Source organism: Planococcus citri, chromosome 3 (assembly GCF_950023065.1).
Source record: "Planococcus citri chromosome 3, ihPlaCitr1.1, whole genome shotgun sequence".
NCBI lineage: Eukaryota > Metazoa > Arthropoda > Insecta > Hemiptera > Pseudococcidae > Planococcus > Planococcus citri.
Window position 1 is genome coordinate 26,058,008 of NC_088679.1, and position 12,198 is coordinate 26,070,205.

General features: G+C 32.7%; 1 long non-coding RNA gene across 1 annotated transcript; it reads right to left on the bottom strand.

Moving 5' to 3' along the window:
• Positions 1-3,322: 3,322 nt before the first annotated feature.
• On the bottom strand, positions 3,323-6,742 carry LOC135841463 (uncharacterized). Its single transcript, XR_010557927.1, has 2 exons — positions 6,293-6,742; positions 3,323-3,646 (listed from the first exon to the last, which is right to left on the bottom strand). It is a non-coding gene; the product is annotated as an uncharacterized LOC135841463 (long non-coding RNA).
• Between the last annotated feature and the right edge of the window lie 5,456 nt (positions 6,743-12,198).

The window sequence follows — 12,198 nt, forward strand, 5'->3', positions numbered from 1 at the left end:
AGAAATTGCCAAATTTCCAAAAAATCTTGCTCTTTTGCAAAAATTGTCGAAATCTAGCACTTTGTCAACTTGTGAAGTTACGAGTAGGTATCGTTGAAATATCTCGTTTTATCGCAAATTTGCTGAAATGTTTCGCTTTTTTGCTACAAATGCCTAAAAAGCCCTGCCTTTTGCTATAATTATTATCAAAATCCAGTTTTCTGTCAAAAATATATGTACCAAAAAGTCTCGCTTTTAGGTTGAATTGTCATAAATTTTTTTTTGCAAAAAATTGTCAAGAATTGTGTTGTGTGTTTGTCAGAAATTGCTAAAAAAAAAAAACTTCTTTTGCTGACATGGTCAAAAATCTCGTATATTTTATTGCCTAAAATCGCAAAAACTCAATTTTTGGCCTAAAATTTCTAGAAAAAAAATCTCAATCAGAAAATTGCAAAATACTCGTATTTGTAGTTCAACTTTTTTGGAAAAAATTGGTAAAAGGACGGTTTTGACAATATGTAATTGCCATAATGTCCTGCATTTTGCTGAAATTAAACAAGTTTCTAACTACGAGTAGTTTCATTTTTAGATTTTAATTAAAAACGAAAAGTTCTGTTTTTTTGGTGATTTTTTTTCTGCATTAAAATGTATTGCCCGTGTCTTGTCACTTTTTTTGGTTACTTTTTTGAGCTTTTTAGGTTACTGAAGTGACTTTTTTCGGAAAAAATGAGTACAAGCCCTGGAATTGAAATAAGTTATCAATTAAATTTGAAAAATGTTGACATTGAAAAAATCTATTTCTTTATGAAGTCGTTCTATTTTTCGAATTGTAAATTTTTCAATGTTTTTGCCCTTGCTTCGCTCGGACCATTTAACATGCTCTTTCAGAACTTTAGAAAACAGAATAATTGAACCGAAAAATAACAAAAATTATAGATACTCAAACCAGAAAAAAGCGAATTATTAATACAATTTATGTTTTTTGTAAAAACACAATCACTTCCTTTATTTAAAATTTTGATACTACTTATCAATTGAGCTCAACACGTTAAAATTTTAATTTTTGTCGCTGAAGTTATATTTTTATCGGCAAAATGACATTTAACCCCCCCCCCCCCCCCACCTCTATCCCTCAGCATGGTTTCGATTCACCTATGATTATAAAAAACACGAACATTTAAGATTGATTTTGGTGTTTAGTTCATTTGTCGTTTGTCATAAAAACGATGCTAAAACGTGAAAATCGCATAAATTGGGAGTTACCCAAAGATTTGTACTTGTGTTGAGTTGTGTACCCAATTTGGTTTCTTTTCTTAGCCACACTAAGTACATTTACCTCTATAATCATTTCCTCTGAGAGAAAACTTTATTTTATTTTCTGAAAATAGGAAAAATAATAATCAGGAAATCCTTGCAAAACTTATTGGAAATTTTACCTCTTCCGCTCGTCCGTCGTCGTCCCATTCGAAATCTAAGCTTCACAGCTCCTTCGGGTGATAAAATTTACTCGACATTCCGAGAGCCTAATAAATAATACCTACACAATCAGTAACCGATTGTGTTCGAGATTGAACTTTCGGTGTACAAAAATTACCCCATTAGAGGCTTATTTTATACGCAGAGCTGTGAAAATATTTCTGAATATGTACGTTGATTGGTTGCCATTATCGATGCCTCGCAGTCTGAAATGCTCCGGGGATAAGTTACGTACTGTACTGTGCTATACGGTCGTTTTGCGACGAGGGTGTAAAAAGCATCGACTAGCGAGATGTTTTTGCTGCTTATTATGGATTTGTAAAGGGATGTGTAACCCTTCTTATTATCAACTAACTGCTTTATAAAAACTTTCGTTTAAAATTTTGAAAGCGTTCTTAATAGCCGGCAACTAAGTTCGCCAAGTTTATAGCGCTAGCGCAGCATCGCGAGCAATAAACACATGCTGCATTTCAGTTAACACGTGTTGTTTATCCAACTTTTCTTCTACTTTCCAAAACCATAAAGAAGTATTAGCACGTTGTGCGGTATTCTACCTAATGATATTTGATGCTTTAATATCCTACTCTGGTAATGACGTTTATCGTTATACAATTTCGAAACGTGTGCTATCGTAGTCGATGACGATGCGAACGAGATGTTGGAAAAGTAATACGAGTAATTTGTCCGGTTTACTTTTTATTTCCATTTTATAAAAAGAAAAGAAGAAACTTAGTACTAAAAGTGGTTATTTGTTGTACTCGATTTGATGAAAAAAAAAATATGAAAAATCTCGAGTGAAAATGATACAATTTTCCGGTATGAAAGTTGTCGGTGTTTAACCCTTGAAGAGGAGCTGAGGGGAGGCTGCAAAAAATCCACCTCGCGTACGATGGTGGATTCTCCAAGTGTATCACAGCTTCACCGACAATATCTGCTTATGTAATAAAAACTTTTTATCTAGTTTCTTTTTGTTGCGGGAATCTTTCGGCGGCGATGCCTGTAAAATAGTTGCATGTTCCGCTTGGTAAGATATTTGGTATTCAACTGTAGTACAATATCCTAATAAAAACACATCGTAGCGTCTTAAGTTGCCTTGCCCCCTGTTTTTCAGCTCTCTAGATGTGGTACTGGTACTGCTCTCGCTTGTATCTTCGGCATGGCAAGTTTGCCCTTTAGCCACAAACCACCCTGAAATTCTTTTTAACAAATTCAAAATTTCTACCCTTCAGTGAACCGAGAGCCAACATCTGCGCCATACTAGCAACTGCGTTCGTAGTCTCTATACCTACTTCTCTTAATGGACCCGAGTAAAGATGGTAAAAAAGTCGACGATCATAACGATGGATTTTTTTGCCCTCTTTTTTGTTTTCGTCTTTCTTATCGTTCACGTTTACTTAACTGTCGTGATCTTGGTGCACATATTGCGAGATTAAAGCTGTGTATAAAGTTGAAAGTTGGAAGTAAATTTTCTAATTATCTGATGATACACGACGAGTTTTCAGACTTGGAATTTTTTTAGAAAATGAAATAAAAATAAAATTCGCTCAGATGGTTTTCATAATTTCGTTCGAGCCTAATAACTTTTTCATTTCGAAATATTCGTACTACACAAAGTAACGTAGTTATATTTTTTCGCTAACCCGAAATATCCTCCAATAACTTTACAATTATCCGGATGCTAAAGTTTCTTTCCTTTTCCCTTAATCTCTTTTTGATAAGTTTTTTTCCCCCTTTCTTCGTCTCTTTCTTCGGTTCTTTCTAAAGATTGTATTTTACTGGTACAATAGTAGTGAAAGTCCAGAGAGAAAGTTGTTATAGTTTAATTTTTTTATTTCATTTTAAAACTGAGAAATGAGAGGGAAAAAAGTGTATTTACTGGTTTTTATTAACTTAGAAAATAATACATTAAATTTTAGATTTGTCTCTCTTAAATTTTACTTATCTTACTTATGGTCATAATTCTATTCCTGAATGGAGGAGTTTGTGGCCTGTAGCTGTTTTGTCTTCGGTTGGCATCGGGAGGATGGGGATGCATTGATTCGACGATTAAAGCTGCGATCAGAGGATCAATATCGGCATCGACCAGAGCTCGATGGTAGTAACTGTTTGGTGTGATATTTTGATTGTATCTGGCTTGCGCCACTTGAGCTATTGGTGAACTCGAGCTACATTTTAGTATCATGGAGGAAATCTGCGAAAATTATAAGGTTTATTATTAGGACTGAAAATAAAGTTGAAGTGAGAGTAAAAAAATGAAGAAAAAAACTTCAAGCTTCAACGTAGTGTCTGGAGACTGGAAAAATATACATTAATAATTGAATTTATCATCGTTCAGCTCCAGGGTGACTCTTAGGTCAAGAAATTAGTCACAAATTTGATGATCGATCATTATTACAACTGATGAAATGGTTAAACGATGAATTTTTCCAAACAAATAGATGCTTGCAGTGAAATAAATGAGGAACTACGTAGTTAAGGGAATTGCCTTCGAGTATACGTTTTCTTTACTGCTGTTTTCAGAAAAAAAAAATTGACGAGAAAAATAGTTGTAAAACTTTTTTTTCAAAAAAATCAAATTGGGATTTTTTCGTTATTTCTGAGCATTTGCTCCATTTGGTGAACAATTTTGAAAACACATTTTATTTGCTCTTTTTGGGCATAATAATTCCAGAAAAAATGGTTCTATTGTGAAAACTTCAGGTATGTGTAATTGTGTACCTGTACCTATTTGCTCCACTACGATACAGTTTGAACCTGGAGGGATTTTCAGTGGAGACCTGGGGATTTCTCAAAATTAGGAGAGCAGGGTCCCTCTCCAAATTTTGAAGTGGTTTCCAGCCCCCAATGAAAATTCTTTCAAGTTTGAAATGCATCTTGGGGTTACTAAACAGAATTTGAAAAAATATCCCTTTTTCCTAATCAAACATTTTGAGTTTTTCAAATCAATTAATCATCATGATCAATTCAACTAATAACCTCCCCTTGATTTGATTTTCAAATTCACTCCCAAGTGCAAATTTTTCAAAACTTGATATTTCCAACTGGAAAATCACAAAAATGATCTCTGTTGAAATAATTTCCAAAGAATAAGATCGCCTTTCATTTTTTTTTTCAAAAGTACGATTGTTCTGAACTTCAAATTTTTTCAAATACTATCCTTTCCTATTTTCAATGAATCAATTTGCCTTTTTTCTAGAACATCGAAAAATTTACATTCAAAATTTTGACCACATCCCCCCCTTCTCTTGGGAAGAAGTGCTGTAGTCTATGTAAAATGCCCAACCTAAATTTCTGCTTTTTTATTTTGAAATTATGTTCATCATCCTTGCTGTATTCTTGTAAGTTGCAGTACTGTTTTTAAGGATGTTTCTCAATTTTCGTGTTAATGATGGCATAACATTTTAGAAAAATGATAAGTCTGTGTGTAAATTACATTTTTTTAAACGAAGGGGTGGAGGAGCATGTCCCCCAAACTCATCAACAGTGAGAGTTGCTGATTTGTCACTACAGTGCCGAACGTCTATGAAATCACCCCTCCCCCTCTCTCCACTCTCTTCACACACTCCATACAAGGAAAGAAGAACTCAGAGTGAAGGTTCGAAAGACCAGAATAAGGGCACTAAAATTATAGAAATGCTGATATCTTCACAATTCTGTAACTTCGGAAAATAATTTTGTTGGAAAAATCGAAGCGAAGAATTTTCAAATTCCAATTGATAAAGAATTTTTCATTTTTGCCCAAAAAATCGACGTGGGGTAATTTTTTATGAAAACAAAAAAAAATATAACATAATTCGAAGTCAGCGCAAACTAACTCTCCTTCCTCCCTCTCCCTCCCCCAGAAATTCACTGATATTTTCAGTGAAAAGATTGCTTCTGTTTTCGGGATTTTTACAAAATAATGTTCTCAAATTAGTTACCTCATTTTGTAGGTTATCTTGAGTAATCAACTTGAGAAAGCTAAACTCAAACGTATCTTTTCATAAAATTTCACATTCGGTCAAATTTTTTATTCAATTTTTTTTTTTGTCAAAAGCTATCTATCAAAAACAGTTACGAAATGAAGTATAGAAAATTTGTCGAAGAATCCCATCGCCCAAAACTGGTCTTGTGTGATAAAAGTTTGAAAATTTTCCAGAAATTCATTTCAAAAGTGAAATTTGTCTTTTTTTTGAGAAAATCGAACTTCATGCAAATATAATATCTTTTTTTTTCATTTTTACCAATTTTCAAAAAAAAAAATTCACAGCTTTGTTCGTTTTAGATTTACTATTTTTTTAAAAAGGAAAACGAGTGTCGAAAATGTATACTTTTTAAATATTATATAAAATTTCATTATCATTAGGAACGCAATAATATGCTCTTCAAATACTCGAATTTTAATGTCAAAAGATGATTAAAGAAAAAAAATCTCCTTATACTATGAACGAAGAAACCCTACTTAATTACATTTACAACGTTGGCGAAAAAAAAAGGAAAATAAAAGAGGAAGAAAAGTGAAAAACATCCGTTTAATATTCAAAGAAAAATAGTTGTATTCGTTAAATAAGCGTAAAATAGAAATGGAAAATTTTCACGAGCCAATTAATTTGTTTAAAAAAATATTAAACCAAATTGAAAAAAAGGATTTTGAAACATCATAATATCTTGAGAAATTCAAACCTTTCTCACTTACCTGATACTTTCTTAAATTAACACACACAAAGATAAATACATCAGTCAATCACTAGAATTGCTAATTTAAATTGAAAAAAAAAACAACAACTTTGTAACCTCAACTTACAACTCCATCGAGCATTAAACTTCACAATTTACAGGGAAAAAAATATGTACTTACTATAAATAAAAGCAATGCATTCATTGCTCTTAAAAATAATTCGCCAAACTGCGTTCACCTTTGTAACACGAATAAAATAATATTTTGTATTTCACACCTTCTTATATATGTACTTCCACGTCCGAGTAGGCCTGAAAAGAAATCCGGTTCCGATGTGTAGTACGCAGTTTTTTTTTTTCATACATCTTTTATAATTTTGAATGATGCCCGTGACGTTACAAAAAGACAATGATAATACGAGAAGAAGAAAAAAAAATCATAAATTTCATAGTATAACGTTCATTCATTATATACGAATTAGAATCATCACTCCTTCACGTTTACTATTATAGTTGGTACTTCATGTACTTACGAATATATAGGGCACGAAAAAAAATCACCTAACACGAAAATTCACTCTCGAGCGACGGTGTGTTATTTTTCTCTTAATTATTTTTCCCAATCCCAATGCTGACGAAGTTTTCTTTCATTATGGATCACTGATTGTACGAGTACTACGTAGACATACACAAGTCTAGGTGCACTATGCAGAAGAACACTCCACGATCCACATTTTGAGTGTTAAGTTCTTGCCAATTTGACTCAGAGTCAGTAATAATGAATTGTTTGGGTATATTGATATGGTAAAATTATACTTTTGCCCTATTAACCCACTTCAGGTTGTTTACATCGTTGGCCATTGAATTGTGTGATAGGTAGGTATTTTAAATGAAATCACACATTGTCCACTGTATATAAAGTCAGTCACTACACAACACTCGCATAAATAGAGGATCCGTTTATCAAGACTCAATCGTCACACACGTTTTTCTAAACGATTCTTTCGAAGCATGAAAAAAACATTCGACAATGTTACTTTCGATAAGTTTCTAATTTTTTTTCCTCCACAACATGATAAAGTCTAGGCTTAAGTACCTACTTGATGGGTATATTGGACAATGGACGAAAACGATGATTTATACATACGAATTGTGATCTGTAGTTTTTTTTCAATCAGTTAAAATCACCCGTATACAATGAGTACCTATTGTTAATTTGATCTATGTAGTGTGATGTTGAAAACTGTTGCGGCAGGAAGATGACTGTGATGGCTGTTGAAGATGATGAGGAAATGTAAAAGCAGTTACCTTATTTCTCGAATGTCGAGAAAATGAGCAGATTTTTTGCCAAAAATTTCTGTGAAAATAACCTAAAAAGAAGTGTGAAAAATTCGAACTCGATGAAAATCGAAGACCCTATACCGAAGGATGTTTTACCCCCACCCCCCTCTCCAATTAGAGAATACATCTTCGCAAACAATTGAAATAAGTTTAATGTGTTGCAAACATTTCAGTTTGAAAAAAATGATGTTCCTAGGAAAGCAATACGAATAAAAAATGAGTGAAAAAAAAACAACATAAAAGTCAAGTGAAGTCAATTGAAAAGTTTCTCCTTTACTGACAGTGAGCAATTTCAATAGATTTTTGATCATGGGAGGGTATCCCCACTGTTTCGGAGACACGATTTTTCTTGACATTTCTCAATTTTCCTGACCAATTTTTCCTATATTCCAGATGTTGCAGGAATGAACTATCCACTAAAGTAGAGGTGGAGTAGGCAAGAGAAAAAGTCAAATTTTCATTATCAAGTGTGTACCTAGACCTACAGTGCAGTTCCATTCCTGATTTTATTCACGAAATCCTCTGATTTTGGGATGAAAAAAAAAATTCAAACTCTCATAAATTTTTATCCTTTGCTTTAAAATGTTGAAATTATTTTGCTATATTTTGTGGAAAGAAAAATAATCGTAATTTCTGCAAAATATTTCAATCAAGTACTTTTGTGCGAGAATTTTCGTGTAGAATAAACTGAAATGCATAAGAGAGGGTGGAGCAAGAGTTACGAGATATTACGTTGTAAGAGTGCCTACGTTGTTCGTTATCTTACAACCATTCGAATGGCTTCGATGCAGCCAGCCAGCCTAGCCTTCGAGTTGGGTTTTTCTCGGAATTACGATAAGATAACACCTTTACTATGCGATTTTTGTCTCTGCCTATGTGCAAAATATATCCTGAAGACGAACAAATTCTACAAAATATAAGTTTAGTTCAGACTTGATTCTCGTAGAGTAGATGTACATTTATGTACAATAAAAGTACATAATGTGATTATGACGCGACGACGCGACGTGCATTGGTGTAAGACATATTAATTAGTGAATTTTTCATCGTAATTTTTCCATTTTTTTGCGTGAATTATTGAAATATCGTTTTAGAAATCCGAATTTTAGCTTTGGTTCGCGATATCAGTGAATTTGTTTCGTATTAAGTAATGTTTTTGTTAGCGAATTCGAAGTGTTCTGAAAACCAAATACGAACAATTTCGTGCAAGTTACACATTACATAGTTGGTTGGAATTTTTTCAAATAGATTTTTAACGTATTGTACGTACGCGAAATACATGTGTTGATAGTTAATCATTGGTATAAATAATGGCTGTGTGATTTGGTTCCTTTTTGTGTGTCTGTGTAACGAGATCCTCATAAGTATAGATGAGGTGAGAATTTTCATCGAAGACGAAGCATCGTGGTTCTACATTCCGCTTGGCAATTATTTCGGTGAGTTATTAGCACTTATTATTTTCTACCTAAAACTTTCGCATGTACCATAACCTTTGAGATGAATGTTTTTCATCAAATTACCTTATGTAATTTTTTTGTAAAATTGTGGGGTATTTCTGAAAGGGAAGCTTGTAGGAAGTTGATTAAGTAGATGAGAAAGGAATGGGAGTGTACCGTGAATGGAAGAGGTACTATCCCAGTAAAATCATGGAAATGTGCAACTGTGAAGTAGACTTTTGCATTGGATTTGTGTATTTTGTTCGATAATTTGCATGAAATTGTACAATTATGCTACATCTGTGAAGTGGAAAATGTTTCGATGTACATATTAGTAGGTATATCGATGGATGATACGATGGTTTATCGAAGATAATGATGTTTAATACTGTAGAGTTCATTTTTCCTTTGGAAGTATAAGATGAATTTTTTGAATACCTAAACCTATGCTAGTATGCAATATGCATAGAACGTTTTTTTTCGGTACTAGATATCTAGATGTAGTTCTAGGTAACTTTTGTTCAATTTTGTGTTCAATGTCGGATTTGGATAGAATTTGGGTATACTTACTATACATGGTTAGGTACTATTCTGACGATTTTTCTTTATTGGCGATTCTTTTCATGATTTTTGAGCGGATTTTAAGTAAGAAAACGAATTCTTGCGTCGTCGCGTTGTTCCTAATTGAATGTGTAGGAATCATGCAAAGTGGTGAAAAAATTGTGGAAAACCTAATTAATTAAAAGAATTTGATTGTGTGGAGAACAATCAAATAAGTAACTCGTATATTGCTCTGAATAGTTGAAAATTGAATTATTTGAAGAACGAGAAGGTGTAAGCGATGAATAAATGAAACTATTCCGTATTCCGGATGAAATATACAATAATATTGTACATATGTAATATTAAATTAAGTATTTAAACTCTTGATAGCAAGATTCGGATGAAAAATATAACGATTGGATTCATGATCCGCGATTCGAAGGATGTCTTGAATTCTTGACCTGTGATTCGTGATTTCATAATAATTTGAACCATGAATTACGTTCACGAATTATTTTTACCTCCTCGTTTTTCATATTGAACGAGAATACTTTTGATTTTATTGAACATGTTTCAAGCAGTTGTTGCAAAGTTCTACCCCATTTTGCCAACGTTTCATCTCCTTTTCACAATTATTTTCAGTTATTTTCATTTTCATTTTATAGTTTTCATGGTCCTAGAAATCTACTTCATACTTGGATGACATGGTAGACATTTCAATTTTATTGATGATTTTTCACGAGTATGATTTTCAGGAAATTTTTGTATGTACATACCTAGTACATACCTACAAATTCCAAGATTTTTTGTACAATTTTTTTGGTCATTTTGAATTATTTTTATACCATTTTAACAAATTATTTCATGCAATTTTGGCTGAAAGTCAACATTTGAAACAATTTTTATGCCAATTTAACGTGTTTTCGTGGCAAAATTTGATTGAATTTTGGTAATATTTGATTAATTTTTTGCTATGTTCTACGATTTGTTTGATTTTTGGGAATTTTTACACTATTTTACTCTTTTATTCATTTTCAATTACTTACATGAAATTTATTCAATTTCTAAGTGATTTTTGCAATGTTTGTTCAATCGTGCTGATCTTTCTTCAACAAATTTTACGATTTTTTCATACATTTTTGACAATTTTTCATGAAAGTTCTGGAATATTCAATAGTTTTTTTTTACAATCTAGACGACTTTTGCAAAAATTTCAGTGTCATTGGAATTGGCAAATGATTTTATCAAGATTTGGTTCTGTGCAGTTTCGATGAAATTACTTGCCGAGTATGTAGCATTGAACAGGTATATACCCACTTACTTCCGGTAAACCTTGCATTCGCACAATTGATTGTCTCTTTTTAAATTTAATGAATGATGATGCTACACATTTTGAATCGTGTCCAGAGGACACTGGTGGAATGGAAGTTCAGAAGGGTCGAATCAAAAAAAATTAACTGATATTCGAACTCAGCGACAGACGCGACGATTATAAATCATTGCATGATAAGTTGCCTATCTTGTGAATTCAAGGAGTTATTTTGCTATGTAAAACTGGAAATTCGTCAAAAGTAAGAAAATGATCGAATCATTTAAATGATGCCTCTTAAGAGTGGACGAACATAAAATCGTATTGTCCCATCTTCAAAATCAAAGGGGCAAACTTGATTCAAAATTTTCAAATTTGAGAGAATTTTTTGAAAATTCTGAATTTTTTAATTATGGTTGTACCCTTAATTTTAAAGGTATGAATTTTTGAAACCTGCAAACATTTCTCTATCTTTTTACGTATTCATTTCGAAGATTTGAGAATTTCTCAGAAAGACGAATTTTTTGAAACCTTGCTCGGGAAAATTCCGTTCAATTTTGTGGAATGGGTTATTTCGTGATCGCATTATTACACTCTAAATGTGTAATGTTTTTCATATATACCTTCGAAGGCTTGATAATAGATGCAGAATCCCACTGCAATACTCTGAACCGCCGAATAATGTCATAAAAGATCACAAGTCTGTCAAATATGGCGAAGGAATCGTTCTTCTGTATGAAAATTGTCTCGCCACACTCCACTCACGTAATCAACGTTCTACTGAAGGCATTTGAGTAGACAGTGTGGTCATACCCCAACCCCACCCTACAAACCCAACTTGCCACTGTCATATAGTGTGACTTCCAGTGCTCGATGGCGAAGAAGGGCACTTCTCGAGTGATAAAATAGAGCAAAAAGGTCACCGAATGCCCTATAGAAAATGGACGGCATTTTTCCGAGAAAGGTTTCAAAAAAACTCGTCCCATTTTTTGAGTAATGCTGAAATCATCGAAGTCATACACACGTAGAAAGGTGAAAAAATGTTTGCAGATTTCAGAAATATGAAGAATCACACGTTGATTAACAATAATCGTCGAATGCAGATTTTAAAAAGTTAGACTTTTAGATTGGTTACTCAACTTTGAAACTAAAACTCAAATTCGAATTTTTGAGGTTCAATTCCTAAAAAATTGTACAGTTACATCGTTTTATGTTAGTTTGAAACATCAGACCTATCCTGTAAGTTTCTTTCATTATTTTTACTCCGTGAAAAAGAAGTCTCCAAGTCGTTAAAAAATTCCTCAAAATTCGTTGAAAAAATACAAAAATGAATAAAAATTGTGAACTATTTTCCAATAAATACGAAAACGAATTTGAAATTGGAACAAAAAATTATTTTTATTTGCAGGAATAAATAGTTTCAAATGCAACGAAATTATGCACGAAAAAGGTTGCAAA